Consider the following 25,227-nt stretch of genomic DNA (forward strand, 5'->3'; position numbering starts at 1 on the left):
AATTTTTTTTTGGCTGGGAGCAGTGACTCACACCTATAATCCTAGCACTTTGGAAAGCCAAGGCAGGAAGATCACTTGAGCTCAGGAATTCAAGACTAGCCTGAGTAACATAGTGAGACCCTGTCTCTACGAAAAAAATAAAATAAAATAAAAATTAGCTGGCTGTAGTGGCGTGCATCTGTAGTCCCAGCTACTTGGGAGGCTGAGGTGGGAGGATCACTTGAGTCCAGGAGGTTGAGGCTGTGGTGAGCCATGTGGTGAGATCGTGCCACTGTACTCCAGCCTGGGTGACAGAGCGAGACCTTGTTTCAAAAAAAAAAAATTTTTTTTTTTACCTTTTTTTTAAGAGACGGACTCTTACTATTTTGCCCAGGCTGTTCTCGAACTCCTGGCCTAAAGCAATCCTCCCGCCTTAGCCTCCCAAAGTGTTGGGGTAACAGGTGTGAGCCATCACACTCGGCCCATTTCCTTTTTTCTTGCTTTATTGTTAAAAAATACAGCATATAATACATATAACATACAAAATATGTGTTAATAGATGGTTTATCAGTAAAGTCAACAGTAGGCTATTAGTAGTTAAGTGTTCGGGAAGCCAAAAGTTATACGTGGATTTTTGACTGTGCAGTGAGGGATGTGTTGATGACCCCTAACCTCCACATTGTTCAAGGGTCAACTATATTTCATAATTCATTTAATTTAGAAAAATTAAAGTTAGAGAATGGGTGATGTTCATCTGTAACACTCCTGAAAGGTGACCAAGATTACTGGCAGCAACTTAACTGAGATAAACAGGCTTCAAGTTATGTGCAATACCCAGTGTTCCTTGCTTGCCAAAGTAATAAAAGCATATATGAATGCAAGGTACTGAGAATATTATTATAGGGATAATATTGCATCCACTCTCATTGATTGATTGATTGATTGAGACGAAGTCTTGCTTTGTCGCCCAGCCTGGAGTGGAGAGGCGCGATCTTGGCACACTGCAACCTCTGCCTCCCGGTTTCAAGCAATCCTCCTGTCTCAGCCTCCTGAGTAGCTGAGATTACAGACATACGCCACCACGCCCAGCTAATTGTTTTATATTTTTAGTACAGATTTTTAGTACAGGCTACTTTTTGTATTTTTAGTAGAGATGGGGGTTTCACCATGTTGGCCAGGCTAGTCTTGAACTCCTGACCTCGAGTGATGTGCCAGTCTTGGCCTCCCAAAATGCTGAGATTACAGGCATGAGCCACTGCACCTAGCCACATCCCATAAATTTCGGTATGTTGTGTTTCCATTTTCATTTGTCTTAAGATATTTCTGATTTCTTCTTTGACCCATTGGTTGTTCAGGAGTGTTAATTCCACATACTTGCAAACTTTCCAAGTTTTCTCCTGTTAATTATTTCCAGTTTCATACCAGTGTGTGAAACCTTTCCTTGATGTGGTAATAGATATAAATACACACATATGTATAGGTTTCCATCTACGATTCCTGGCTCATAACTCCCAGAGTCCTTGTTACAGTCTTTTGTTACAATGTTGGTATGTTAGGCCTCTCTGACTTTCTCCAGTGTTCCTTTCACCTGCCCCAAGGCAGGTCTGTAATCTGATTGTGGGTCATAAGACCACCATTCCAGAGAGGGTCCCATCCCATACCCTGGGGGAAGGAATGCTAACGTCATGAAGCTTCTATAAAAAGCCAGGATGACTGGATTTAGAGAGCTTCTGGATAGCTGAACACATGCAAGTTCCTGGAGGGCAGCTCGCCCAGGGAGGGCATGGGAGTTCTGTGCCCCTTCCCCCATACCTCACCCTGAGCATCTCTTCATCTGTATCCTTTGTAATAAAATAAATTGGTAAACATGTTTCCCTGAGTTCTGTGAGTCACTATAGCAAATTAATTGAACCCCAAGAGGGATTGTGGGAACCCCAACTTGAAGCCAGTTGTCAGAAGTTCCAGAGGCCCCAGACCTGTGACTGGTGTCTAGCAGTGTTGGGAGAGGGAAAGAGGACAATCTTTGGGGGGCTGAGCCCTTACCCTGTGGGATCAGACACTATTTCCAGGTAGATAGTGTTGGAATTGAATTGGAAGACATCCAGTCAGTGTTTGTTGCCAAACTGATTGCTTGCTTGTTGCTAGGGAGAAATCCCCACATAGTTTGGGGTCACAGAAGTCTTCTGTGCTGATTGATGGTTCTTGTGCTGGCATGAGAGCAGAGAAAAATCACAGTTTGAGGGTTTTTCCAAAACACTTGGCTATAAAAACACACTGTTCTGGTTGACAGTTACATTTTATTGTGACTGATTAGATAAAAGGTGGAGAAAAAGAGAACATTTGTGAACCAACAAGGAACTCAAAACAGAAAGCAAAAATACTACGGTAAAACAATGTCACCCAATGCTGTCTCAGAGACTAATCTTGGCCCTAGAGCACTGCACATCTCCATTATCACATTTCTACAGTGGAGCCTAGGGCCTCTAACTACTTCCCTCCCTTAGAAGAGAAAGTGCCTGTCAGAATATACAAATATACAAATATCCCTCCGTTTTGGGGGGAGAATGGTAAACCAAACAAAGAACTTTTATTTTTAGTTAATTCACTGTATCTTTTTAAATTCTTTTTTCTGTCTCAAGCATCATTTTTACTAGAACTTCATGTTTTTTTAGATAGTGTTCTTATTCTTTTCTGGACAGAACATTTTAAAAGTTTGTGTCTCCTTTTTGCATTTTTTCACCGTGATCACAAGTCAGATATAAAATCCAGCTGGATCTGGCTAACAACTGTTGAGAAACGGACTTAAATGAAGACATTTCAATGGTAAATTCAGTGATGTCTTTCTGGTTACAGCTCACCTTTCTACATTTATGTGTAGCCCAAAGGCAAACACATATATAACTGACAATCCACCAAAACAAAACCAGAGTAGGGGCAGGGGGCAGGGGCTCACGCCTGTACTCAAAGGGATACCAAGATTGGAGGAAGGCTTGAGCCCAGGAATTTGAGGCCAGCCTGGGCAACATAGCAAGACTCCGTCTTTACCTATATATACACATGTATTTCATATAAATATAAAAGCCGGATGGGGGTGGAACAGAGTCATCATTTCAAGGTCTGAAGTTATGATTTCTGAGAACTTGGAGAACTGAGAATTTAGGAAAAAGATAAGGTATGCAGGAAAATAGGAAAAGATATAATTTTGACAATCTGATAAGGGAGACAAAGATGATCATGATTGATGTTTACAGCATGTGCTTCTGATCTTTTGAAGAAGAGAGAATATAAGATAATATTAGAAGTCAAAGGGCAAATGTTCTTTCTTGCATTCAAGAGTCAATAGAGGCAACAGTAAAGAACTACTTTTTTTAAGAGATGGGGTCTGGCGATATTGCCCAGCCTGGTCTTGAACTCCAGGGCTCAAGCAATCCCCTCACTTCAACATCCCAAAGTGCTGGGATTACAGACGTGAGCCACCTCATCCGGCCTATAAATGATTATTTAAATAAAAAGCTACTCCTTTGCCATCATTACTATCTATAAACCAAATGTTGCTCATTGAAGTTAGCATTAGTTTTTGCTTCATCTCTATGTTCTTCCCAGCATAGTGTGTGATACATTATGGTCATTCAATAAACATTTGTTAAATTATTAGGGTGGTAGAAGTGACGTGGGTCTCTCTCCAACAAGAACATGGGTGAACTCATAATCAATAAACACTAAGTGCTTACCATCTTTTATACTTTTCTAAGTGTTTTACATGTATACACCACCACAGGAGATGGTTGATACTACTATTCTCTCTTTACAGACAAGGAAGCTGAGGCACAGAGAAATGAGTACATGACAGAGTTGGGATTTGAGACTAGGCAGTATGGGTTATAGAGCTTATATGCTATACTAGCACACATATGATCTCAAGTCAATCAGAAAAATGCCCCAGGATAACTCCACAATACATTAAACCAGAGCTAGATATCTGCCCGACCCAAGAACCAAAAACAGGAAGTGTCACACTAGGCTGGAGAGTCACTATACATGTATAAATTGGCAGTGGGCTAATAGTAAGCCAGGAATCAGGTAGGGCCTCTGCTAGCCTGTAGACTGGGGCAAACTCACTCACCAATACCCAAAGCTTGTTTAGTGGATATGGTACAGTAGATTTCAGAAGATCTTAAACCCTTCGCTGGGTGCCTTTATGCTATGCAAAAATTGCAGAGAGTGTAAGCAAGAGCGAGACCAAGAAGAGAAGGAGGAAGAGAAAGATTAAAAGCCAAGGACAAAAACAGGCATGGGAGATGGGGGTGAGGAACAGATGGATCCAGAAGGCCAAGTTCAGAAATTGATAAATCAATTGTGGTCACACCATGCTTCAATCAAGAGAATTTTAAAACTTCCCCCTAACTCCACCCATCAAATCCTGCTCCTAAAAAGCCTGTTCCTTTTGATCAAAGGAATAATATAAATACTGACAAGTAACAATAAATGTGGCCTATTATTTTTATTTTTCATTTATCATTATTTTTTTAGAGACAGCATCTTTCTCTGTTGCTCAGGTTGGAGTGCAATGGCATGTTCATAGTTCACTATACCTTCAAACTCTCAGGCTCAAGGGATCCTCCTTCTTCAGCCTTCTGAGTAGCCAGGGCCACAGGTACACGCCACCACACCCAAACTGAGAATATGCCTTAAAAAAAAAAAAAAAAAAGAAAAACACCTCTCTGTTACGGTCTGAAAGCTTGTGTCTCCCCTAAATTCATACGTTGAAATTCTAACCCCCAAGCTGACTGTATTAAGAAATGGGGGCCCTTAGTGGGAGGTAATTAAATCCTGAGGACAGAACCCTCATCAATGGGATTAATTATCTCATGAAAGAGGCCCGAGGTGCTTGTTTGCTCCTTCTGCCATGTGAGGGTACATCAAGAAGGCACAATTTATGTATCAGAACAAGGGCCCTCATCAGACACTGAATCTGTCGGTGTTTTTTTTTTTTTCTTTGAGATGGAGTCTCACTCTGTAGCCCAGGCTGGAGTGCAGTGGCATGATCTTGGCTCACTGCAACCTCTACCTCCCAGGTTCAAGCGATTCTCCTGCCTCAGTCTCCTGAGCAGCTGGCATTACAGGCGCCCACCACCATGCCCAGCTAATTTGTTTTGTATTTTTTGTAGAGATGGGGTTTCACCATGTTGGCCAGGCTGGTCTCAACTCTTGACCTCAAGTGATCCACCCACCTCAGCTTCCCAAAGTGCTGGGATATAGGTGTGAGCCACACGCCCAGCCTGTTGGTGTTTTTATTTTGGATTTTCCAGCCTCCAAAACTGTCAAAAATAAATTACTGCAGCTTAAAAGCTACCTGTTTTATGGTATTTTGTTATAGCAGCCTGCACAGACTAATGCACTTTCAAACCAATCCTTTATAACAGAGACTAGACTAGCAAGTGGAGTGATATATTGATATATGAAATTTAGCTTGACTTTAATTAAAAATTTTTAATTTGGCATAATAATCTCTCCAAGGGAGATTATTAGGAAGAAATGGTACTGATTAGACAAAAGTAGTACACAATTTTTTCCTCATTGACTAAAGATGCTTGCCATTTTCATTGGTCCCACTACTACAGATAGATGCACAGAAAGATAAACTGCTAATAGGCACAAGGAGAAGAGTAAGAACAACAGTTCATCCAAAAAAAAAAGGCCCATCATCCCATTCATGTGCAATTTCTCCCAGGACTTACATACCTGAGACCTCAGGGAAGAAAGGGGACAAGGGAAGAAAGGGGACAAAGGAAGAACACACTAGGTGAGTGGCAACATCGAGTAGGATGTGGAACAGACATCATGAGCCTGGGCATTAATCAGTTTGTGTCAGAACAGAAAGCTATACTTAAAAAAATAAATTTTATTAAATAAATCTGTATTTTTGAAATTTGAATTTTCTTTTTTGTAGTTTGTTTAACTTCCTTTTGGAATCCATTACGTTTTAATAAAACTCACTTTGAAAAAAATCTCAAATACACTAACAAGGGAAATACATTTTGTTATTTACAAATATGGGCCAGGGAGAAATGTGAGACAGTGTAACTTGGGGCCAGGCACAGAGTTATTCATTTATTCAATAAATATTTACTGAATGCCTACTATGTGCCAGGCATTATGCTAAGATGCTGGGGATATACCTAGTAATGAAGAAGGAAGAAATTGTCTCTGCCTACATGTAACTAAAAGTCCTTGGGAGAAGAAAGATAGTGAAAAATAAATCCAAATGCGATGTGTTATGAAAGAGGAAGTATAAAGTGCCATGAGTATGAGTGGAAAAAGCAGTTAAAGGTGAGCAGAGGAGCAGCTCTCAGTGGAAAGAAATCAAAAGCTAAGATAAAAACCAGTAACACTCTGGATGGGTGGGAATAGATTGAAATCCATAAAGCCAAAGAGATTTGAATTACTTGACTTCAAATAGGTTGAATATTTCAGTAAGGTAAGGACTCTATTCTTTTTCTTTCTCGGCCTTTGTCCAGAGAGTGGGAAAATTTTGAAAGATTTGGTCTGAATCCAGGTTTTAAAAATTATTTTTATGGATTGATTAATATTGTTATACACAACAGGACTACAGAATGTAGGAGATGGAGTAACTGTCCCCAAAAGAGGTCATAGCCTTGTTGGAGAGACAACATATAAACATAGAAAAAAATAAAAGAGGTCTCTTAGGAGACTATAAATGATTAAAGCCTTAATGAAGGCAGAGGAAGAAGTTTCTATGGGCACAAATAATAAGTAATGATGTCTTGCTAGAGATGTCATATTTTAGAACTTATTGGTGAATTATGACATTCTAAGATAGGCCTAAGTGTACAAGACTTAGGTCTAAAATTAGGCATTAGAAACTGCCTCCCTGTTTGGCCTGGCTGATGGCAGAGGGAGGTTCAGCAATACAGGGGAGATTCAGTAGCCAAAGATGGGTTCATCTATAGCTATGATGAGATAAACAGTTGACACCAAGATTATACATTCTGGTGTCTAGAAGGGGGATCTTCGTGTATTCATCCATTCTCACAGTGCTATAAAGATACTACCTGAGACTAAGTAATTTATAAAGAAAAGAGGTTAATTGACTCACAGTTCTACATGGCTGGCGAGTCTTCAGGAGACTTACAATCATGGTGGAAGGTGAAGAAAAAACAAGGACCTTCTCCACATGGCAATAAGAGAGAGAAGGGTGAGCAGGGGAAATGCCAGATGCTTATAGAACCATCAGATCTTGTGAGAACTCATTCACTATCACAAGAACAGCATCGGGGGAACCACCCCTATGATCCACTCACCTCCCACCAGGTCCCTCCCTTGACACATGGGGATTATGGGGATTACAATTCAAGATGAGATTTGGGTGGGAACACAAAGCCTCCATATCATTCCGCCCCTGGCCCCTCCCAAGTCTTTTTCTCTCATTTCAAAACATAATCATGCCTTCCCAACAGTACCTCAAAGTCTTAACTCATTCCAGCATTAAACCAAAAGTCCAAGTTCAAAGTCCCATCTGAGACAAGGCATGCCACTTCTGTCTAGTAGCCTATAAAATCAAAAGCAAGTTAATTACTTCCAAGATACTATGGGGGTATAGGCATTGGATAAATACTCCCATTCCAAATGGGAGAAATTGGCCAAAACAAAGGGGATACAGGCCCCACGCAAGTCTGAAATCCAGCAGGGCAGTCATTAAATCTTTAAGCTCCAAAAGGATCTCCTGTGACTCCATGTCTCATATCCAGGTCATGCTGATGAAAAAGGTGGGCTCCCATGGCCTTGGGCAGCCCTGCCCCTGTGGCTTTGCAGGGTATAGCCCCCGCCCTGGCTGCTTTCATGGCTGGCATTGAGTATCTGCGGCTTTTCCAGGCTAATGGTGCAACCTGTTTGGAGGATGGTGGCCCTCTTCTCATAGCTCCAATTAGGCAGTGCCCCAGTGGGGACTCTGCATGAGAAATCCAACTTCACATTTCCCTTCCACACTGCACTAGCAGAGGTTCTCTGTGAGAGCTCTGCCCCTGCAGAAGACTTCTGCCTGGACACCTGGGCATTTCCATGTATCCTCTGAAATCTAGGCAGAGGTTCCCAAACCTCACTTCTTGTTTTTCTGTGCACCCGCAGGCCCAACACCACATGGAAGCTGCCAAGACTTGGGGCTTGCACCCTCTGAAGCCATGATCCAAGCTGTACCTTGGCCCCTTTCAGCCACAGCTAGGATGAAGGGTGCCAAGTCCCAAGGCTACAAACACAGAGCAGCAGCGGGGCCTGGCCCACAAAACCATTTTTTCCTACTAGGCCTCCAGGTCTGTGATGGGAGGGGCTGCCATGAAGGTCTCTAACATGCCCTGGAGACATTTGCCCCATCGTCCTGGCTATTAACATTTGGCTTCTGGTTACTCATGCAAATTTCTGCAGCTGGCTTAAATTCCTCCCCATAAATGGTTTTTTCTTGTCTACTACATGGTCAGCTGCAAATTTTCCACATTTTTACACTCTGTTGCCCCCCCACTTTTTTTTTTGAGATGGAGTCTCACTCTGTCACCCAAGCTAGAGTGCAGTGGCGTGATCTCAGCTCACTGCAACCTCCGCCTCCCAGGTTCAAGTGATTCTTGCACCTCAGCCTCCAGAATAGTAGCTGGGATTACAGGCACCCACCACCATGCCTGGCTAATTTTTGTATTTTTCATAGAGACAAGGTTTTGCCATGTAGGCCAGGCTGGTCTCCAACCCCTGACCTCAAGTGACCCACCTGCATTGGCCTCCCAAAGGGCTGGGATTACAGGCATGAGCCACTGCGCCTGACCCCCTTTTAAAAATAAGTTCCAATTTCAAATTATCTCTTTGTGAATGTATAAGACTGAACACTTTCAAAATCAACCAGGTCACCTCTTGAATGCTTTGCTACTTAGAAATTTCTTCTGCCAGATGCCTTAAATCATCTCTCTCAAGTTCAAAGTTTCACAGATCTCTAGGGCAGTGGCAAAATGCCAGCAGTCTCTTTGCCAAAGCATAGCAAGAGTGACCCTTTGCTCCAGTTCCCAAGAAGTTCCTCATCTCCATTTGAGACCACCTCAGCCTGGACTACATTGTCCACATCATTATCAGCATTTTGGTCAAAACCATTCAACAAGTCTCTAGGAAGGTTCAAACTTTCCCACATCTTCCTGTCTTCTTCTGAGCCCTCCAAACTGTTCCAACATCTGCCTGTTACCCAGTCCCAAAGTCGCTTCCAAATTTTCAAGTATCTTTATAGCAGTGCCCCAAACTCTTGGTACCAATTTACTGTATTAGTCCGATCTCTCACACTGCTATTAAGAATATTACCCAGACGGGCACGGGGGCTCACGCCTGTAATCCCAGCACTTTGGGAGGCCGAGGCGGGAGGATCACAAGGTCAGGAGATCGAGACCATCCTGGCTAACACGGTGAAACCCTGTCTCTACTAAAACTACAAAAAATTAGCCAGGCATGGTGGCAGGCGTCTGTGTTCCCAGCTACTCGGGAGGCTGAGGCAGGAGAATGGCGTGAACCCAGGAGGCGGAGCTTGCAGTGAGCCAAGATCATGCCACTGCACTCCAGCCTGGGTGACAGAGCAAGACTCCGTCTCAAAAAAAAAAAAAATAGTATTTTGTTTGTGGCATTGCATTTGAGGGAGGCACTGGTAAATGCTGGGTATTCTAAATATGAATAAAATTTTATCTCTGTTTTAAAAGAACTCTCAATCTGATATAATCAATTCTACTAACCAATTCTATAGTACAATATTTGATCTGAACAAAATGTTTTGAGAGCTATGGACTGATGCTCAATCTATTTCTAATCTGCAAAAGCTGGAAAGCTAACAAGTGACATTTACCAGAATCCCTTTCAGTGAGCATTCCTGCCATGATTTGGTTCAGTACATCTTGTGAGAAATGAATTCAGAACCGAGTCATGTCAGGACAGAGGAAAGATGCATGGACTCTAATTTGCTATGTGGATTGGCAGAGGTGATTTGTATGATTCTGGAGCAAGTAGTTTCCTATAATAGCAGCAGCAGAAGAGGTAATAAGTTGTGTGGTGAGCAAAAATGGCAGCAGATTCCTACAGCAATGGTGGCATGAGCTATTCTTTTCTCTCTCTTTCTTTCAAGACAGGGTCTCACTCTGTGGCTCAGGCTGGAGTGCAGTAGCACAATCACAGTGCACTGTAACTTCAACCACCCAGGCTAAAGTGGTCCTTACCCCTCAGCCACTGGAGTAGCTGGGACAACAGGTGTGCCCCAACACTCCTGGCTTTTTTTTCTTTTTTTAGAGATGGGATCTCACTATGTTGCCCAGGCTGGTCTCAAACTCCTGGGCTCAAGCGGTCCTCCTGCCTCAGCCTCCCAAAGTTTTGGGATTACAGGTATAAGCCACCGTGCTAGTCCAGTGGGAGCTTTTCTAATCATGGTAGAAAGAGTTGTGAGTGGTGGAAGTTGTGAGTAGTTGTAAGTGGTGGAAGGTGTTCCAAGGAGTTGGACCTACAGCTTTGCTCCTCTAGTCCTTTCAGTAGTTTTGTACACATTCAATTCCTTGCTTTAAATCCCTTTATGCTTAAACTTGACCAGATTCTCTGTTATGCAACTGAACATGGATTGATGCAGAAATAAGAAAAGTTGTAAGCAATAAACTTTCCACTTGTATCTGAAGGCAGTGAGGAGCTTGTTACTATTAGAGAAAACTTGGCTGGGTATGGTGGCTCACACCTGTAATCCCAGCACTTTGGGAGGCCAAGGCAGGTGGATTGTATGAGGTCAGGAGTTTAAGACCAGCCTGGCCAACATGGCAAAACCCCATCTCTACTAAAAATACAAAAATTAGCTGGGCATGGTGGCATGCGCCTGTAATCCCAGCTGAGGCAGGAGAATCGCTTGAACCCGGGATATGGAGGTTGCAGTGAGCCGGGATTGCACCATTGCACTCCGGCCTGGGCGACAAGAGCGAAACTCCATCTCAAAATAAATAAATAAATAAATATATATATTTTTAAAGAAAGGATCATCTCTGGTCATCTGGAATGAAGTGTCTATTAAAGTCAAGGCTTTGGGGCTGGGTGAAGTGGTTCATATCTGTAGTCCAGGGCTTTGGGAAGCTGAGGTGGGAGAAGTGCTTGAGGCCAGATGTTTGAGACCATCTTGGGCAACATAGTGAGACCCCCCATCTGCATGAAAAAATAATAATAGGCCTGGTGTGGTGGCTCATGCCTGTAATCCCAGCACTTTGGGAGGCCGAGACAGGTGGACTGCTTGAAACCAGGAGTTCAAGACCAGCCTGGCCAACATGGTGAAACCCCGTCTCTACTGAAAATACAAAAATTAGCTGGGCATGGTGGCATGCACCTGTAATCCCAGCTACTTGGGAAGCTAAGGCAAGAGAATTGCTTGAACCCAGGAGGCGGAGGCTGCAGTGAGCTGAGATTGTGCCACTGTATTCCAGTCTGGGCAACAGAGCAAGACTCTGTCTCAAAACAATAATAATAATAAAATTAGCCAGGTGTGGTGGCATGTGCCTGTAGTCTTAGCTACTTAGGAGGCTGAGGTAAGAGAATCGCTTAAGCACAGGAGATGGAGGCTGCAGTGAGCTATGACCACACCAGTGCTCTCCAGCCTGGGTGACAGAGCAAGACTATATCTGGAAAAAAAAATTTTTTTTTAATTTGAAAAGGAAAAGGCAAGGTTTTGGTGGACCAACTGGCCGCTGGGAGGGACTATTATGGAAGGTACAAGGAATATAAGGGCAGGGGTTGTGCTGGTTGCTTCTAACTATGCTAGAAAAGTTAAAGAAAATTATAGGCCCAAGATTTCAAATTTTTAACTCAGCACTTCAGAAAACCAGGGATTTTCCATGATTGCCCTAAAAAATCCCATAAAGCCACAAGTCTAACACATCAAAAATTAGAAGCAGAATCTGATTCAGTAGAATGCTGAATTATGACCAAAGTAGAATTAATGATTTTACTTGATCTCTGATTGTGGAAGTTAGGGCAGCGACTGAAAAAGAGTAGGGCTATAAAAATGGTATCCTGTGCTCCCAAAATCTATTGAATGTCCCATGCCTACAGAAGCAGCCTGTTTACTCCTCTGATGAGGCTGGTCTTGCCTTTGCTGAAAACTGTATTAGTCCATTCTCATGCTGCTATAAAGACATACCCAAGACTAGGTAATTTATTAAAATAAAAAAAGAGGTTTAATTGACTCACAGTTCTGCAGGGCTGGGGACACCTCAGGAAACTTACAATCATGGTGGAAGTGGAAGCAAACATGTCCTTCTTCACAGGCAGCAGGAGAGAGAAGAATGAGAGCCAAGCGAAGGGGGAAGCCCCTTATAAAACCATCATGATCTCGTGACAATTTACTTACCATCACAAGAACAGCATGGAGGAAACTGCCCCCATGATTCACTTATCTCCACCTGGTCCCTACAATTCAAGATGAGATATGGGTGGGGACACAGAAAAGCCATATCAAAAACCATATTGTGATCCTTCAGTAACCAGTCTCCAAGAAGGCCCCAGTGATCTCCACTTTCTAGTATTAAATGACCTTATGTAGCCTCCTCCCATACTCATTAGGGTTGACCTGTGTAACCTATAGAATATTGCAGACATGATGGTGTGTGACTTCTGAGGCTATAGATATCATAATAGGTATTGTCATTTCTGCCTTACATCTGGAGAAAGCCAGATGCCATATTGTAAAGACACTACAGAGAAGTTCAAATGGCATGGAACTGAGGCCTGCTACAAAGACCCAGCACAAACTTGCCAAGTATGTGAGTGAACCATATTGAAAGCAGATCCGCCAGCCCCAGTCAAGCCCCAAATGACATCTTGACACCAATGTTATGAGATAACCTGAGCCAGAATCACCCCTCTAGGCCAATTCTAGATTCCTGACCTAAAGAAACTGTGTGAGATAATGCTTGTTATTTTCAGTTGCTAAATTTTGGGTAATGTGTCACACAATACAGATAATAAAGGTCTCATCTTGCACAGGGATGGCAATTTTCCTCTTCTCTATCCTATCTCCTATAACTAACTCCAGATACGTATATTGAGTCAGATCCTCACATGCTGTAAGGCAGAGGTCCCCAGCCTGTTAGGATCAGGCTGCACAGCAGGAGGTGAGGGGCAGGTGAGTGAGTGAAGCTTCATCTGTATTTATAGCCATTCCCCATTGCTTGCATGACCGCCTGAACTCTGCCTTCTGTCAGAACAGCAGCAGCATTAGATTCTCATAGGAGCACAAACCCTATTGTGGACTGCACATGTGAGGGATCTAGGTTGCATGCTCCTTATGAGAATCTAATGCCTGATGATCTTCACTGTCTCCCATTACTCCCAGATGAGACCATCTAGTTGCAAGAAAACAAGCTCAGGGCTTCCACTGATTCTACATTATGGTGAGTTGTATAATTATTTCATTATATATTACAATGTAATAATAATATAAAGTGTACAAAAAATGTAATGAGCTTGACTCATCCTACCCCTACCCCTCCCCACCAATCCCCCATACTGGTCCATGGAAAAACTGTCTTCCATGAAACCAGTCCCTGGAAAATGTTGGGGACCGCTGCTCTAAAGGACCAACAATAAAGTAAGTTTGGGAAGAGAAAGATTACATGTCAGAAGAATGGTAAGATTTTGCTAAACTGCATTGGCAAAAAGCTGGAGAATATATGTAGAAATAGACTCTTGAAGATGCAAGATCAAGGAAAAAGGAACATAATTTTGGATTGGGCTGAATGTACTGATATGAGAACATTTGTCTAAGATTCTGGTACTAGTTCAGGTAGCTTTGAGTGTTCTAGTTATGCTCGGTTGATTAATTAAAAACTAGACTCAACTGGTGATTGAAACCAAATAGGATTCGGTTGGCAATAATTTTTTTTTTTTTTCTTGAGACAGTCTCACTTTGTCACCCAGGCTGGCGTGCAGGGGTTGGTCTCAGCTTACTGCAACCTCTGCCTCTTGGGTTTGAGTGATTCTCCTGCCTCAGCCTCCCAAGCAGCTGGGATTATAGGCATGCACCACTAAACTCAGCTAATTTCTGTATTTTTAGTAGAGACGGGGTTTCTCCATGTTGGCCACACTGGTCTCAAACTCCCAACCTCAGGTGATCTGCCCACCTCGACCTCCCAAAATGCTGGGATTACAGGCATGAGCCACTGCGCCTGGCATGCCCCAAAATTTTGCTTAACTTTTATTTTAGATCTAGGGGTACATGTGAGGTTTGTTATATAGGTACATTCATGTCACGGGTTTGTTGTGCAGATTATTTTGTCACCCAGGTACTAAGCCAATAGTTATTTTTTCTGCTCATCTCCCTCCTCCCACCTTCCATCCTCAAGTAGGCCCCAGTGTCTGTTGTTCCTCTGTGTGTCCATGTGTTCTCATCATTTAGCTCTCACCTGTAAGTGGGAACGTGCAGTATTTGGTTTTCTGTTCCTGCATGAGTTTACTAAGAATAATGGCCACCAGCTCCATCTACGTTCCTGCAAAAGACATGATCTCGTTCTTTTTCATGGCCACATAGTATTCCATGGTGTATATGTACCACATTTTCTTTATCCAGTCTGTCACTGATGGGCATTTAGGTTGATTCCGTGTCTTTGCTATTGTGAACAGTGTTGCAATGAACATTTGTGTGTATGTATCTTTATGGTAGAATGATTTATATTCTTCTGGGTATCTACCCAGTAATGGGATTGCTGGGTTGAATAAATGTCTTGATATAATGCTGAAGATAAGCTCCAAAGGCTTAGGAAGAAAGAAGAAAGCAAACTCAAAGTGGGTTTTTTGTTTGTTTTTTAAGACAGAGCCTTGCTCTGTTGCTCAGGCCGAAGTGCAGTGGCACAATCATAGCTCACTGCAACCTTGAACTCTTAGGCTCAAGCAATCCTCCTGCCTAGGCCTCCCCAAAGTTCTTGGATTACAGGTGTGAGCCACTGTGCCCAGCCTGAAATGGGTTGTTATTTGCATTGGATCATCAACCCGTGTCCCCCAAAGGACCTAGAGCACATTATCTTCACACCATAGCATAAATAAATAGACTGGTGAGTATAGTGCAAGTGCCCCTGAACATTACTATAATGGCTGTCCTCTGGGGATAAAGGTTGCATATGTTGGCACTGAAATGGGCTTCCCCCCTCCCCCTTTCTTGTTCTTTTTTCTTTTCTTTGAAATGGGCTTTCCACTTTCAGTGATGGTGAGGGATCCTGAGGTGGTAGAGGCCAGACAGGAGAACATAACTGCCATAGTAACATTATGCACAATTACCAAGAGTGGTAATTGAAAGGTTTGACCTACAGAGATCTTTGATGGTCGCTAATTGATCATAGTTTTTAATACTGAAACAGATGTGTAGCTCACTAAGGACTTATAAAGATTTGTGCAAATGAACAAACTCTAGATTAGGAAAACACAGGCCTGACTACGGACACCACTAAAAGTCAGAGCCCACATCTATTTCTATTCCTGGGAAGTTCAGAGACTCAGAATACAGAGTATACTATGTACCTTTGAGAAAGAACTGTGTGATTACAGTGATTACATCAAAAGTATCTTTCTCTCGGCCTTCAATCAAAAGGACATATAACTATTTGCTAGGGTAAAATTGTGCACAGGAGGAAATATCTTGACCTTTAAGGGATTATCAGACACAAGTGTTAATCCTTGGTGACCCAGAATACTATGCTCACAGACTCACTGGTCTTACTGTACATTCCATCATTCAGAAGCAGCTGGTCTTCAGAACTCTTGAACAGCTTTTTGAAGACTCAGTTCCAGCTGTTCCATTTTGTGACCCAGGTACTAAGCCAATAGTTATTTTTTCTGCTCATCTCCCTCCTCCAACCTTCCATCCTCAAGTAGGCCCCAGTGTCTGTTGTTCCTCTGTGTGTCCATGTGTTCTCAACATTTAGCTCTCACTTGTAAGTGGGAACATGCAGTATTTGGTTTTCTGTTCCTGCATGAGTTTACTAAGAATAATGGCCACCAGCTCCATCCATGTTCCTGCAAAAGACATGATCTCGTTCTTTTTTATGGCCACTTAGTATTCCATGGTGTATATGTACCACATTTTCTTTACCCAGTCTGTCATTGATGGGCATTTGATTCCATGTCTTTGCTATTGTGAACAGTGCTGCAATGAACATTTGTGTGTATGTGTCTTTTGTTTCCCAGCAGGGAAGGAATGCTTTGCAAAGTTAGGATGTGGCCCTATAGCAGAGATTAGCAAATTATAGTCTGAGGGCAAATATGCCCTAAATCCTATTTTTGGACAGATTTTAAGAATTTTTTTTTTACACTTTTTAAGGGTTGTAACAGTAACAACAAAAAAGAATACATGACAGATATCAATCATGTGTGGTCTTTAAAGCTTGGAATATTTATTATCTGGTCCTTTACAGAAAAAAGTATGCCAACTCCTGTGCTACAGCAATGTGCTGTGAACCAGCAACCAACATAAAGCGCTGTTTTTCCCTTATCTTTATCTGCTGGGAAACCCAGGCTTGAGATAAACACTTCCCACTATGATACCCACTGATGCACTCAAAATGTTTTGCTTTCTATTTTCACAACTTTGAGCTTTGCCTATGTAGAACTCTTTATCTAAGGGAGACATGCTCTAACCCAGAAAATCCAAGAATGGTTCCTCTTAACTGGAAGTTTATTAACCAGCTGCAGATGCTGGCAATATGACGATGGAATAGATAATAAAGGAAGGATATTCTAGTTTACGAGACCAGTTGTAGAAATAAAGATGTAGTAGCTACCCATCTACTTTATTCTATTTTGTATGTATCTATATAGGTTAATCATTCCCATTGACTTGTTTTCTCTCCTCATTTATATAAGGTGTATTTGTAATTTAGCTAATGGTATTGTACTTATGTTTATTAATTTTGATAATTATGCTATAATTATATAATACGTTGATATTAGGGGAAGCTATGTGAAGGTATTGGTACTATTTTTGCCACTTTTCTGTAAGTGTAACTTTATTTATTTATTTTTGAGATGGAGTTTTGCTCTGTCTCCCAGGCTGGAGTGCAATGGTGTGATCTCGGCTCACTGCAACCTCTGCCTCCCGGGTTCAAGTGATTCTCCTGCCTCAGCCTCTTGAGTAGCCCGCCACCACACCTGGCTAATTTTTGTATTTTTAGTAGAGATGGGGTTTTGCCATGTTGGCCAGGTTGGTCTCAAACTCCTGACCTCAGGTGATCTGCCTGCCTCGGCCTCCCAAAGTGCTAAGATTACAGGCATGAGTCACCACACCCAGCCAGTCTAACTTTATTTCAAAATAAAAAGTTTAGGCTGGGCATGGTAGCTCACACCTATAATCCTGGCACTTTGGGAGGCCAAGGTGGGAGGGCTGCTTGAAGCCAGGAGTTCAAGACTGACCAGTCTTGAACACAGTGAGACCCCATCATAGTGAGACCCCATCTCTATTAAATATATATATATATATAAAGTTTAAAAATGAGCACAATTATGCAAACATAAATATATGATTTAGAAACACATGAAGTGATGAAATTTTTGATGCAATGTGGAATAAAAAATAAGATGCACTAAAATAATGTTTGCTCCTTTTTTAGATGCAAATGACATTAAATAAATCTTATAAATTACACTAAAGTAATGCCAGGAATTTTTCTTTATAACATTTTAAAAATACATATATATTTAAAAATAGAGACAGGGTCTCACTGTGTTGCCCAAGCTAGTCTTAAACTCCTGGGCTCAAGCGATCCTGCTACCTCAGCTTCCCAAAGTGCTGGGATTACAGGTGTAAGCCGCTGCACCCAGACATGGACTTTTCTTCTATCACTTCTTTAATATTTCCTCCGTAAAATTATTTCATGTGTCTCTCTCTGGAACTATGAGTTACTGGAATCCCTGCATTTATTTTACATGTCTCTGAAATCACCCTCCACCATTATCTTTGTTCTTTTGGAGTAACTCTTTAGCTTACTGTTCCAGTTTTGCTAGTTTGCTCTTCATTGAAGAAGTCCATTCACTGTTTAGTCCACCTTTTAATTTTTAAAAATTATATTGTATTTTATTTATTTATTTTTTGGAGACAAGGTCTGGGTCTATGCCCAGGCTGGAGTGCAGTGGCACCATCTCAGCTCACTGCAACATCTGCCTCCTGGGCTGAAGCCATCCTCCTACCTCAGCCTCCTGAGTAGCTGGGACTACAGGCATGCACCACTACCCCCAGCTAATTTTTGTATTTTTTGTAGAGACGAGGTTTCGCCATGTTTCCCAGGCTGGTCTCAAACTCATGAGCTCAAGCAATCCACCCACCTCGGCCTCCCAAAGTGTTGGGATTACAGGTGTGAGCCACCACACCTCACGTAATTTTTTTAAATGGTAACAATCTATTTAACTGGTTCTTTTTCATCATTACAATATTCTCTCCTATTCCTCTGGGGATATTCTGTATACAAACTAAATTTAAAAAAAACATGTGAGGTGCTTAGAAGAATGCCTGACACCACACCAGGATGCACTAATTATTAATAATTATCATTTCACAGATCCTCTTCTGTTTACTCTGAAAACTACTTGCTTTTTGTTTGTTGACTGCTGTCATGCTTTCATGGTACTGGTCTTCCTCGGGCATTTGGTTGTTCCTAATTTTGTTCTCATCTTGATATTTCCTGTTCTCTGTGTATGAGGCCATTTCTGTTTATCATAGTTTGCTCTAGTGATTGTGAGGGGATAAAATGTAATCCTGGACAGGGTATGCCAGTAGCTAACATTCTGAGTGTGAAATGAGGCTTCCTTTCCTGGACACAGTGTAGCCACTGGGGTACTGCCTGGCTTATTGGCCCCAAGTTTCCAAAGTCACTGTGCTAGCTAGGGGCAAATACCATTCTGAGGTACCCTTGGCTTTGAAGAATGAATGAGGGAAGGAGCCAACCCAACCAGAGGTTTCAAATTCCATTCCCCAAAAGTTATCCTTTATAGTTAGTTGTTCTAGGACGCTATGCCATCCCCACCCCTGCCTTCTACTCCCCTACTCCATCCATCTCTTTTTTTTAATCTATCACTTCTGAGCCTGAATTATTACACTGCCAATTTGATCCCATCTCCCTTCTTTCAGACTCCTCAAAATTCCAAGTCTGCTGGTAATTTGGACTCTGATAATCTTTAATAATCTTGAACAGACTGGGCGTGGTGGCTCAAGTCTATAATCCCAGCATTCTAGGAGGCCGAGGCAGAATTCCTTGAGGCCAGGAATTTGAGACTAGCCTGGGCAAAATAGCAAGACCCTATCTCTACAAAAAGTTGATAATTAGCTGAGCATCGTGATGCACACCTATAGTCCTAGTTACTCAGGGGGCTGAGGTGGGAGGATTACTTGAGGCCAAGAGTTTGAGGTGGCAGTGAGCTATGAAGGCATCACTGCACTCCAGCCTGGAGTGAGATCCTGTCTCTTAAAAAAAGGGGAGGGCTTTAAAAAAAAAAAAAAAACACAGTGCCTCGGTCACCTGATAAATTCAGATTCATGGTTCAAGACTCAAATACAGCATTTATCTCTATGAATTTGTCTTTGACTCATACTTCATCATATTTTTCTCTGAACTTACATAGATCCTTGTATAAATCTTTATTGTTATTTATGTCTGTCCCCATACCCCATTAAACTGTGAATAAATTAACAAATGAAGAAAATGCTCTCCACAGGTCTATTAGTAATACTAGCATATCCACCAGATTATTTTCCTTAGATGGTCTTGCTGACAGGTAACTTCTACTTTGTGTGTTTTTAAAAATATGAACTAAAACTTGGAATTTATTATCACAGACCAAGAATGAAAAAGATTTAACTGTCCCTATCTATTAAGAAAATTGATTAGGATGAACAATCCTAGGAAAACATTAGAATGAAGGTAACTTATTCTATGACACAAAAGAAATTTTTTTTTTTTTTTGAGAAAGTCTTGCTCTGTTGCCCAGGCTGGAGTGCAGTGGTGTCATCTCTGCTCACTGCAACCTCTGCCTCCCGGGTTCAAGCAATTCTCCTGCCTCAGCCTCCTGAGTAGCTAGGATTACAGGTGCGCAGCACTGCACCTGGCTAATTTTTGTATTTTTAGTAGAGACAGAGTTTCACCATGTTGGTCAGGCTGGTCTTGAACTCCTGACCTCGTAATCTGCCTGTCTCGGCCTCCCAAAGTGCTGGGATTACAAGCATGTGCCACCGTGCCTGGCCAAACATTTTTAATGCTTTAGAAAAATTCATCTCTAGTCAAGTTTATGCTAACCATAAACATAATATAAAAATACATACAATTCTATGTATTCACTGAGAGAAGAGCAACAAATGGAAATACTGTGTGCTTTGAAGTCAGACAGATGTAACCTGGAATCTCAGGTTTGTTACTCATTAGCTTTGCAAAACTGGATAAACAACTTGAGCACCCTGATCCTGAGGGAGACGCCTTCTAAAGTGGCTCACTGTGATTTCTGCCTCCTGGTATTCATACTCTTGCATAATACCTTCCCCTTGAATATGGGCTGGACCTAGTGACTTGCTTTTAATGAATAGAACATAACAAAAGTGATGGGATGTCACCTCCAAAACTAGGTTACAAAAAATTATGATTTTGGTCTTACTGGTGCTTTCTCACTTGTTCACTTTGATGAAACCTGCTGGAATGTTGTGAGCTGCCCTGTAGAGGTCCATGTGTCAAGGAACTTCCAACAGCCTGCAAAAAACTGAATCCTGCCAACAGGAGTAAGCTTGGAAGTGGATCCTTCCCTAGTGGAGTCTTTTTTTTTTTTTTTTTTTGAGACGGAGTCTCGCTCTGTCGCCCAGGCTGGAGTGCAGTGGTGCAATCACAGCTCACTGCAAGCTCCGCCTCCTGGGTTCATGCCATTCTCCTGCCTCAGCCTCCCAAGTAGCTGGGACTACAGGTACCTGCCACCATGCCCGGCTAATTTTTTGTATTTTTAGTAGAGACGGGGTTTCACCGTGTTAGCCAGGATGGTCTTGATCTACTGACCCCGTGATCCTCCCACCTGAGCCTCTCAAAGTGCTGGGATTACAGGCATGAGCCACCGCACGCGGCTCTAGTGGAGTCTTGAAATGACTGCAGCTCTTGCTAACACCTTCATCGCAGCCAGTAAGAGACTCTGAAGCTAAGCTCCACCTGATTCCTGACATATAGAAACTGTGAGGTAATAAATGTTGATGTTTTAAGCCACTATGTTTTGGAGCAATTTGTTAAGCAATAGGTAACTAACACATAGCCTTTGTTTCTTCATCTCTAAAATGGGATTGATAGCTTACGTCACAGAGTTGTTATCATGATTAAATGAAATACATATATAAAGCATCTGGCATCCAATATGTGATCAAAAAGAACAAAACAAAAAAGGTAACTATTATTAACTCAAGTCTACTAAAAATCTCTACCAGGTAATATTGTGTTATAACACTGTTAGTATTAAAATAATGATATTTGATAATGCTATAACATTTTACATAGGGATTTTACATGTATTACATTATTTGATTCTCAGAGCAGGGCTGTAAAACACAGAATAAAATATTATTCCTCTTAAAAGAGAGGAAGAAACTGAGGGTCAGAGAACTTAAGTGACTTGAACAACGGTCCAGACTAGAAAGTGTCAGAGTTCAGAGTCAAACCTAGTCCTTTTCCCACCACTAACATATCGATACTAAACACCCATTTAATGAACTATTAGGCATCAGGCATTATTTTAGGCCCTGAGAATACAGAGGTGGATAAGAAAGTCAAGGTTCCTGCCCTCATAGATCTTACATTCCCTGTTCTACTCTATAGAATTGGAAATAACAATTTAAACTTTTCATTAAACATTTCTTTAGTCTGAATTAGCATGTTTTAAAATATTTTATGACTTGGAAATGCTACATTAACTTTGTCCAGATTCCTAAGTCCATTTCAGTAGCAGTGATGTAATACAAGGCAGAGGCATGGTTGTATGTTTCAGTGTTTGACTGGCTAAATACCAAGTAAATGCTCCATACATACACCAAACAATTGTTCATTGATTTTCACAATAGAGTTTGTGTCTTGAACTTCAAGCCTTAACAAAGGTTTGATAAGCACTATTCATCTCTCATCTTCTTGCATAAAGTTTAGTTGGTGAAATTCTGCCTTTTTTCCTAGAGTACAAAATTAAGCAGAAACAGAATAGGTAGAGTTTAGGGTGCTGCACTATTTAGGAATTGCTGGAATTACTTGATGCATGCAGGAAAAATGTGAGAACTTCATAACTGGTAGTCTATTGTGAAAATATTATTGTAGTAGGACTCAAAACAGACTAGAGTTCTATATTATATTTGACTGGATACTGAAGCCTGAGAGCAGCTCATTTTCTAAAATAAGTACACAGTATGACTGTCAGAAGTGTTTCCCCCCCTCCAAAGTCTTTTTCTGAAAAGGAATGTTGGCTAGTCCTTTAACATAAATGAGATTAAAAAAGAAAATGAAAAGGGATGTCGGCTTAGTTCCTGATGACAGCTGAGTGGCCAAATTATGGTGCTTTAATAGACCATAAATATTTTAAAAAGCTGAGATGGGTATTTGCAAAGTGAGTTTCTGTTAAGGTACATGTATTCTACAGCCATCTTCACTCCTGCCTTTCAAAACAGGCAGTTGGTTGAGGAAAAAAAAAGATGCATAAATGTTGCTGAATGAACCTGGGAAAATCTGTCAAGAATTCCAAAAACTTTGAGACTGACAATATACCATTTTTTACATCTTAAGAGTATAAGAAGTGATGTCTAACCTTTACATTTATACATCTAAGAATAGCAAAAACCCTTTGCATTTTAAAGGCCTCCTATAAAGTCCCAAAGTGCTTCCGGAAGGTTAGGTGATTCTTCCATAGCTATAAAATGGTTGTTAATTGCCTAACAACTAGCAAGTGCTCTGGAAATGGACATCCAGAGTGATCCTTAAAATATTATTTTAGTAGCATTGAGAAAAGCCTTGAAATAAAATCTTATTCTGTTATTCCAAGCTTACTCAGTGCTATATTATTCAGATCAGGGTTCCCCTTACACACTTTGGGCAGGATGACAGGGGCTACTTCTCTATATGAAGTCTTGAAATCATATGATTCAAGGTGATTCAAGGTGGAGGGAATTTAAAAATTAAAAAAATAATTCCAACAGTGAAATTCCTAAGGGTGAGTCTTTGCTCTTCTACCCACTAAGAATTCCGGCTTCCTCTTCCCAAAAGAACAGAAGAGTGGGGAAAGATTTGTGACAGCCAAAAGGACATGGTGTAGCAAGCCAACTTGGAAGAGTTACTGGAGATGGCTTAGCAAATATTCATGCCTTTACTCAACTAAAACAAAAACAAAACAAGTCAAATTTGGGCATTTTTTATAGATCACAGGCTTTTGTTTGATCAATGCACTACATTTCTTTATGACAAAAGGTAACGACAATGATTTTGCATATTCCCAAATTTGGATAGTTGTCCAATTTAACAGTCTCAAGGAGCCTAACATGGTGCTGTGTGGGATGAAAAGAGGTTCAAAGTATGATCCCTGTCTTAAAATTAAGATACAGAATCTTCCAATTAATATGTATATTTTCTAAAGTGGAGTCCTTAAACTGCTGGATCTCCTCAGAAGTCTTTTGAGGGTCCCAATATCATCCATGCTTTGAGTTTCTCGAAAGAAAGAGTATATGATACTAATAGGTCTACAATACTCGTTATAACAATAGCTCTTCCCTCAATTCCCTTATACATTTGTAAATACTCCCTAAAGGAGGTAACCTAACCCTCACCCCTTCCTCGTGTTTAAGAACCACAGTGGCTTCCCAACACAGTTGAAATAAAATCCAAACCCCTTACACTGGCCTGTAAGACCCTGAGCGCCCTGCCTCCTTCCTACCTACTGACAATTTCTATGATGCATTCCTCAGACACACCTCACTCTTTCCTGCATCAGGGTATTTGTACTTGCTTTCTTTCCCTCTGGAATATTCTTTCCCCAATCTTCATTTGATTGGCTCCTTCTTATTACTGAGGTCTCAGCTCAAATGTCATTTCCTTGGAAATACCTTCTTAGATCACTCGCAGTAAGGACCCTCCTTCATTTACTCTCTTTTGAAAAAATTTCCTTGTAGCACTTATTATTGTCTGTCTCTCCCACTAGAATGTAAATTCTTTGAGAGCAAACACAACTTTTTTGCTTCTTGGTGTTGCTATAGATTTAGTCTAAGTTTGATATTTCTTTCAGCATGCCTGAAATTTTAGCAAGTTAGAGAGAAATGTAGGCACTCAGGTTACCATATAAGGCCTCTGCCCTCTTTGTTGTGTTGTGGCTTTAACCACTAGCTGGGTAGCTAGAGTGGCATTATTCTTGCTCTCACATACACAGGACACTTATCTCTTCCTTAAGAGTGAGGAAGCATCTTTTTTTAAAGCCCCCATACTATTGCCCTTGCTTTTCTCTGGTTTGTATTGAGTCACATAGTATTCCTGGACCAATTCTGTGGTCAGAGTAATACCATACCTCCAGTAGGCTTTTATCCAGGTTTCTCAACAATTTTTCTAAGGGCAATTGCATTACACTCATCAGTGTCTTTCAAACAGTGGTCCATAACCTGAGAATGAATTAGGAAATTAACTCTTGGGTTATAACCATTACTTAAAAAATTAGACTATTAAATTTGAAACTGCATAACATATATGACGAGTTAATACTGTTTTATGAAACTTTGGTGTATACACACAAACACACCTGGATCACCATATAAAATCTACTTGTGGATTGGAGTCAAAAAAAGCTTGAAAGCTACCATCTTGGACAAAACAGGTTGACTCCTAAAGCTGGAGTAGGGTCAGCTTCGGATTATGCAGGGAAAGAATGGATACCTGAAGTAAAATCAGGGTATGATTTAGAAGAGGAAAATACATGCTGAGGAGATAGCTAACAATTTCCGCTACAGCCTGCTTGATACTTTAGTTACTGGATTCCAATACAGTCATAACCAAACATTTTCATTTCCCCTCCAATGTCTTCTAAATTTCAAAGTATTTATCCATTCCAAAAAAGCACTTCATTCTTTCCATCCAACAAGTATCCATGATGGGGCAACTCATAAATTTTATCATTTGGTTGGTGGAAAGTGTACATCTTATCACCCTAATCTTTACTTATGTTTAAATTTTGATCTTA

At 41.2% G+C, this 25,227-nt stretch overlaps 1 long non-coding RNA gene across 3 annotated transcripts; it reads right to left on the reverse strand.

The window, feature by feature from the left end:
- Positions 1–322: 322 nt before the first annotated feature.
- Positions 323–24,923, reverse strand: LOC134807327 (uncharacterized). 3 transcript variants are annotated; one of them, XR_010147471.1, is made up of 8 exons: positions 24,790–24,923; positions 24,562–24,652; positions 14,436–14,519; positions 12,383–12,441; positions 7,461–7,549; positions 7,097–7,165; positions 4,572–4,666; positions 345–2,186 (listed from the first exon to the last, which is right to left on the reverse strand). It is a non-coding gene; the product is annotated as an uncharacterized LOC134807327 (long non-coding RNA). The 3 variants fall into 3 exon arrangements; XR_010147469.1 differs by lacking the exon at positions 7,097–7,165 and having other exon boundaries at positions 323–2,186; XR_010147470.1 differs by lacking the exons at positions 7,097–7,165; positions 14,436–14,519; positions 24,790–24,923 and having other exon boundaries at positions 470–2,186.
- Between the last annotated feature and the right edge of the window lie 304 nt (positions 24,924–25,227).

Source organism: Pan troglodytes, chromosome 9 (assembly GCF_028858775.2).
Source record: "Pan troglodytes isolate AG18354 chromosome 9, NHGRI_mPanTro3-v2.0_pri, whole genome shotgun sequence".
NCBI lineage: Eukaryota > Metazoa > Chordata > Mammalia > Primates > Hominidae > Pan > Pan troglodytes.